Here is a 7,733-nt window from a genome sequence, read left to right as displayed (position 1 = left end):
ACAGGTCAATAAACACTGGTCTCTTAAAAAACATATGCAATATCGATTTTTCCCCTTCTCCCTGTCTGATTTGGTTGGAGCTAACAGTGGACGCTATTTGTTACAGTCATAGAACCACATTCGGAATAGGCCCAAAAGCCTAATTACTTAGTCATAATGAGGTGTACGTTGGACATTTCAGGCACTACATATAAGCAATTAAAATCTTTGACTCAAAACAGTAACATTTGTTTTAAAGTCAGCAAGCATTGAACAGCCAATGAACATCAACCTGCAGACTCTCCAAACAGACAGTCATTCAATGTGTTTGGAGCGCAAAATTACATTAGCTCCTTTTTTTCACCCATCTTAAATGCCAAGTCTCTGGCGTATGGAAGTTACTTGGTCTTAAGCTATGCATTAGGATTAAACAACCTACAGGAAGGAAGGTAATGTACTGTACATAAATGCATTATTGTCTCAGTTATCAAAACAAAACATTTCAGTTTGAAACTTGAAAAATAATGTGATTACATGAAAAACCAAATAAGCCTCAATTCTATGCCTCTTTTGCTGCAGTGGTCAACAATGGCTCTGTGAAAATAAAAGCCTATGTAAGCATTTAGCACCCACTGCATTCTAGTAAATGTACAGTATGTCTGCTGTGCTATGCACACAAAATTGTGCAACACTACCTGTTTTTGGCTGCTTTCCTCTGTCAGAGAGGAGACCTGATATGCAAATTGCAGTCAATAAAATGTGATGTGGCCCTAATGCTTGGGGCCCCCAGCATGAAAGTGAAAGGGTAGGATGACTTTGTGAAATTTTCCCATTCTCTGATACACTTTCAAGTTTTAATCCTCCATCTTGGATGTATCAGAGTGGACAGGTCAATAAACACTGGTCTCTTAAAAAACATATGCAATATCGATTCTTCCCCTTCTCCCTGTGTGATTTGGTTGGAGCTAACAGTGGACGCTATTTGTTACAGTCATAGAACCACATTCGGAATAGGCCCAAAAGCCTATTACTTAGTCATAATGAGGTGTACGTTGGACATTTCAGGCACTACATATAAGCAATTAAAATCTTTGACTCAAAACAGTAACATTTGTTTTAAAGTCAGCAAGCATCGAACAGCCAATGAACATCAACCTGCAGACTCTCCAAACAGACAGTCATTCAATGTGTTTGGAGCGCAAAATTACATTAGCTCCTTTTTTTTCACCCATCTTAAATGCCAAGTCTCTGGCGTATGGAAGTTACTTGGTCTTAAGCTATGCATTAGGATTAAACAACCTACAGGAAGGAAGGTAATGTACTGTACATAAATGCATTATTGTCTCAGTTATCTCCTTACGCACCTTTTGCAGTGTACTGTAGATTATGAGGACACATATTGGGGACCCTAAATTGGTATATTTGAATAGCAAGAGAATGCTTTATGCTTTACTCCTACATATCCATGCTGTCTGTTGATTCCATTCTTTGACCAATTTGAGTCTTTGGTTTGTCTGCTCCCTCCATCTGCATCGTGGAAACAGTTTTGTTCGGGTCAGGAGAGAGTTTGAGTGAAAATGGAAATATTGAAAACTGGAAAAAAATGTTTGGGTCTGACCATGCACTCTCAATATCTAAAAGTCTCCTCTTTAACAAATGTTATTCAGTGTGTTTAGCCTTTGAGCTTCTGAGTCTTTCATTTTATGCTATTCGATGAAGACAATGTTTTGGACTACCAAAAGCAGTAGTGCTTTCAGGCATTCTAAGTTGATGACTGGCAATAGTAGCCTGTAGTCAAAATATACTTAGAAAAACTGAAATGACCATTTCTTAGTCAGGCACTCCGCACAGAGACAAACAAACATACATACCTACATACAACACACACACACACACACACACACACCTACATACAACACACACACACACACACACACACACACACACACACACACACACACACACACACACACACACACACACACACACACACACACACACACACACACACACACACACACACACACACACACACACACACACACACACACACACACACACACACACACACACTCTTATTTGGGCAGCAGTGGCCTACTGGTTAACGCTTCGGACTTATAACCGGAGGGTTGCTGGTTCAAACCCCGACCAGTAGGCACGGCTTGAGCAAGGCACCTAACCCCTCACTGCTCCCCGAGCGCCGCTGTTGTTGCAGGCAGCTCACTGCGCCGAGATTAGTGTGTGCTTCACCTCACTGTGTGTTCACTGTGTGCTACTTATACACACACACACATACACACACACAAACATACAGGTGTTTTAGTGAAGTCACAGTGGTCTTTGGAGAGGCACAAGCATATCCCTCCAATCAGGTGGCATCACTGTCTGGGGTAGAGTGTGTTGTAGCCTACTGATCAGGCTTTAGGAGAGCTATAAAAGGAATCAAAAGCCCCTAAAAATTAAAGCACCCCCACGGCAATGTAATAAAAAGGAGTATGAAATCCCATTAAGAGTATAAAAGGTATGGAGCAGATCAAACACAAAGGGAAAACTCTAACATGTCTCAATTCAGGGATGCCTACCAAACCTTTTGCCAACATTTAAGTATAGGCTGTCAAAGAACAAACAAAACATTGAGTACATAGATAGGCCTACATATTGGTGTCCATTCCATGGCTCAAGAGCTTCAGATACAGAGCCAGCACCATAAAGCTGATGAATAAGGTTACAGTAGGCTACACATTAGCCTTTGCACTTGTGAAGCGATCTGGTGGTGACTTTGTGGTATATGATGAGAGTTAAATAATAGTGACGCTTTCTTCTTTCTACAGTGGATCAATAAAGTATGAAATCGAAATGTCTGACATATTGTAATATAGTTGATGAATTAGCCTTTTAATTTAAATGATTCCTGTGATAATTCTATTTGGAATGTCGCTAGGCCTATTTAAATATTTAGGCTAAAATAGCAGTACAGAATTCTTGATCCTTCCTTAATCATTATATTTATGTAATCTAATGTAGGCCTACTATATTATGGTTTATTTAATAGCTTAACATATTCAAGTTAAAGAACAATCTTGAGGATTTTTAACATCCACATCATAGGCTACTGTAGGCTATATTTAGACGTAATGTTTTCTATGGAATGCAAGTACAAAATACTTATTTGTGTTGTGGTGTTGTGCTAGGGCCCACACATCGACTTTATTCTTGGGATAGGATTGCCTTTTCCTTCTGTCACGATTTTGTCATCCAATCATTCTTCAACACTAGGTAACCACCTTCCGGAGGCAATCCAATCATATTTTAGTACAGAGACCAGTTTTGGTGTTTGCGCACTCCCAGTTCTCAAGACGGGAGTGTTTGAGACTGTCCCTCATCCAATGACGACGTGTTTCTCTCACTACGTTACTCGCTCCTGACGAGCGACCCCGTGAGTGTATCTTAGGCCGCTGCCGTCTGATCAAATTCAGTGTGTGCCTCACGTCGAGCGGTTCGAATAGGCCTACGTTCAATCACACGTAGCGACTGAGCTGCAAACAAGAGGCGCTCTGTGCAGTAGAAACGGATGGGCAACGAGTAACCAGCAAATAATCCCTGAAGCATTCTCAAACACGGCAAGAAACTCTGTAAGTAACCCCATTGATGTGTTTTGTTCTACAGGTATATTTTTAGAAATAGGTTATTTTGCTGTCGTTCCGTTTGTGTTTATGCAATATTTACTCGCACCCAAACTAACCGTTTAGTGAAATTAAAGGCTATGGAAACTAAGAAGTCCTCAATACGCACAGCGGTCTCAACTCGATGAGTATTTCTATTTGTGTCCGTGTTTTCGAGCAGCTACAAAACATTGTTTCTTAAGCTGTCAGCGCTCTGTTGCATAGCACGCCACTCAATTGAATAAAAAAGCCTTAGGTCGGTCGGCTACCGCATGAGTGTAGCAACTCTTTTCCTCCTGAAAGAGATACATTATGTTGTAGACGTTCCGGGGGAGTACGACACACTTCGTTGTCATAATGCAGAGTCCATGCGAGTCCCACGAACGAGCTGTTTGGCTAAGCTAAACGATTCGCTAGGTTAGCTGCAATGAAAGGACGTGGTTTATGCTACCATAACAGTGAAGCATAGCAGGCTGTAGTCTAGATTGGGAGAATAGAATGCGACAATTCTTTCATTGACTATGCTACCATCGGTTTCTACCTCCTCTGTAACGCAGCGTCTGTCTAATCGTAATGTGTATTTTACATCGCTTAGTTTGGTTTCGCATCACTATGTTATGTGTTGGGGACAAGTTGTCAGTCAGACCATCTGTGCAGGACAACTTGATTATTTCCCGCTTTCCTCTATGTCTTACTACAGCACTGAGGCACTACGAGAATATAGCAAGCAAAACATGTTTCCATTGATGGTAAATTAACCCAGTAAATATCCTGAATAGATATTTGGGTAGGCTACTAAAGCCTGGCAGCAGAAACCGAAAGTTATTTATATATGTTAGACTCCCTTTATAAACAAAGTTTAAATATCCTCAGGGCCTTACGGTAATCTATTTCCTCTTAGCCCTAATAAATGGACGGTCTATTGCCTTTTACAGAAACACTTGACTTAACTTAATGACATCTGTTTTCTGTGTGTTTTGGCAATATCCTCTATGGGGCGACTATGCATCCCAGTGAACAGTGTTTGCTCTGCACTGCATAGCCTACATTGTCAGCCAGAATGTAATGCACCTGGCTTTCATTCCAATTGTGGTGAGTTAAATTAAAGGATGGAGTTGTTGGAAGTCAAATTACCCTCGTGCCCTCCAGCATCTGACCAGAAGCCCATGTTTTAACCATTGGAAGCTAAATGCCAGCCAACATTGACTGTGGGCCTAGATGTTGTTGATTCTAACTCCTTGTGACTGTTGGTAGGCTAAATGATGAGGGACACTATCTGATGTCACATCATATGTTGAACATGTTTTTGTTGTTGACATTTGTCTTTATTGTGGATTGCAAGCAGAGACAAATAAATTCTCTTGAATTTGCTAGATACATTATATGGACAACAGTATTGGGATACTTACTGTAACCACTTAGAAATTAATTTGTGTCTTTCATTCAGACGCATTGCCGCAGTTGTATAAAATCAATATTTCAAAACATTTGTGAAAGAATGGGTCGTTCTGAAGCGTTCAGTGAATTGAAGCAAGGTACTGTCATAGTATGCACAAAGCAAGGTCCATAAAGATGTAGTTGAGTGAGTTTAGAAGAACTTGACTAGACAGAACCCTGACCTCAACCCCATCAAGCAAGGGAATGAACTATCAGGCCTAGTCCAACATCAGTACCTGACCTCACAGATGTTTTCCTGGATGAATGACACACTTCACAATCGCCACTCAGTACTATGGGCTCCATATATATTCCTGCTTTTTTGACCTTTGCCAATCACATCTCTGCTTTTTGACCGATAATAAGACCTTTAGGCAGAGACTGATGTTTATCTGTTATGTTGCTTACATTTTGAACTAGCTAAATGGTAGCAAACTGGCACGTTCAGATATAGTGCTATTAAAGGCTGAAAGACTTGAAAGTGTTTTTTTTTTTTTAATTAAATTATTTTTATTTCTCTGCCAGTAAAGGGTATAATTAACAAAACAAACAAAGAAATAAAAAAACTATCAATATCAGCATCGGTTATTGGCCAAATATTTGTTTTAAACATCAATGTTGATATGAGGGCTGCTCAATTATCGCAATTGCAATATGAACCAATGCAATTACCTAATTGTAAAAGCTACAAATAATCGTGCACAATTCATTTTGTCACATTTATGACTTGGTGTGCCACTTCTGGTTGGTGGGTGTGTGTAGTTTGTGAGGGGCACAACAATTCTGATTGGTGAGCTTCACAGTCGGTGGGGGTGCTGTGCTTTTTGTGCACAGGGTGTGCTCACCAATCAGGAGTGGCACAAATTATACAGACATTTGGAATATTGAACTGAATCAGTTCATTGACATTCAGAAATCATATTGCAAATCACAATATCTGTAAGAAAAAGCACTATTAGATATTTTCCCCAAATCATGCAGCCCTAATTGATATTGGCCTAGAATTTCCCAATCAGTGCATCCCTAGATGTTATAAAAGTTCCTGTAGGTGTAAATACCAGTGTAAATACCAGTTGTCCCAATATTTTTGTCCATATAGTGTACCTTGCATGAGAAATGCCACCACAAGGTGAATTATTTTGCCTAGTTTGACTTTGATTGCATACCCAGTTATTACATGAACCTATTCTAGAATTGTGTGTATCTGTGTTTTTGGCTGGAGAAAATTGAACAAACATATTTGCCAAATTGCCAACTCACAAAAGTTAGACCTATTCAGTTGGTTCACTAATTCGTCCTATGTGAGGCTCATGCTTGCATGACCTGGGACACATCTCTTATCATCATGGGGCAGTTAATTGCTAGGCAAGTTGGAGCCTTTAGCCTTGTTGCTGTTGGGCATCGCTGTAGCGAGAGTTGTGTTGGCTGTGTGTGGACAGAACAAACCCTTGCAGTTCTGCTTTTGGTGCTGTGCATTTCAGCACATTAAAGGAGAATTCAGGCGATTTTTCACATAGATCTGTTTCTCAAGATCACCTAGTACTGTCAGTATGGAAAAAAAACCCTGAAAACAATTGGTTCTACCAAGCTTGAGTTGCTGCAGCCAACATCTGGAGATTACAGTGATACTGTACACTCAAGAGGCATATTCATGAGCCCCCATGTTCATGCCCCCAGAGTGTAGCACTTTGGATGCTAGGCTGCTGTGATCAGAGGGTTTCCTAAGTTACATTTACATTACCGATATAAGATTTAAACTACTTATCTAATTTTTACATTATTGTTAGGTTTTTACATACTGTACACTACATATTATGATAACACCTTCGATGACCACAGGAGCACTGCATACTGCAGCCTTGGCTCTACAACACATCCCATCTACTCTGCTGCATTATCCTGACTCCACTTTTAGACTGTTGAAAGGCAGTTTGACCCGGCAGTCAGTATTTGTCCAGTGCATGCTACCAGCACTAATGTTATTGCACTTGTCTGCAGGGAAATTCTAAATGCAAAGAGTGGCAGTTGAGGGCTCTTGTTAATGTATGGTATGATGCACAGAAATAATGATGGCGCAAGAAGAGCAGTTAGCAGCATTCTGTTAATAAACCGCCGTTGGAGACTAGCCCATGTGTGTCCCACTGCAGGAGCGTTTCGTTTTGGCTTATCTTTACTCCTTGAACTGTACCCTGAAAATATGATCTTTCGAAATATTTCAAGGCGATTGAAGTTTGGTGGATTTGGAAAGCCAAAACACAGAATCTCGGCGGAAATGCCTCTGGACCCAGAAGAAAAAGAAATATGAATCACCTCTCTCATATTTGAACTTTTTCTGTGATAAATTAATGATAACATTCAGTGGCTTGCAAAAGTATAAAAACCAAGTAATTTTTTGGTTTACAAAACCCACACATTTTCCCATTCAGTATTTTCATAGAGGAACACTGAGGCTGTAGCATATTTTTGAAGGCTAAATAAGTTATTTGTCTTAATATTAAAATTTATACAAAAACAAAGAATTCCTTTTGCATAAGTATTCATCCACTTACCCTGATTTCTTGGTGGAAAACTGCTTTGCTGCAATAACAGCAATGAGTGAGACAGCATCAGATTTCTCTTGATGGGATTTCAACAGAACATCTAGGTTGATGGATT

General features: G+C 40.0%; 1 protein-coding gene across 4 annotated transcripts in view; it reads left to right on the top strand.

Moving 5' to 3' along the window:
- The first annotated feature begins 3,353 nt into the window (after positions 1–3,353).
- adarb1b (adenosine deaminase RNA specific B1b) overlaps positions 3,354–7,733 on the top strand; it is a 109,496-nt gene continuing 105,116 nt past the window's right edge. For all 4 annotated transcript variants that reach the window (XM_042081638.1, XM_042081621.1, XM_042081633.1 and 1 more), the window contains exon 1: positions 3,354–3,611. The gene's annotated coding sequence lies outside the window, so the exon portion shown is untranslated. The remainder of the gene's footprint in view (positions 3,612–7,733) is intronic.

This window comes from Alosa sapidissima, chromosome 2, assembly GCF_018492685.1.
Source record: "Alosa sapidissima isolate fAloSap1 chromosome 2, fAloSap1.pri, whole genome shotgun sequence".
NCBI lineage: Eukaryota > Metazoa > Chordata > Actinopteri > Clupeiformes > Clupeidae > Alosa > Alosa sapidissima.
The sequence above is the reverse complement of the archived record's forward strand: the minus strand, read 5'-3'. Positions and strand labels throughout refer to the sequence as shown.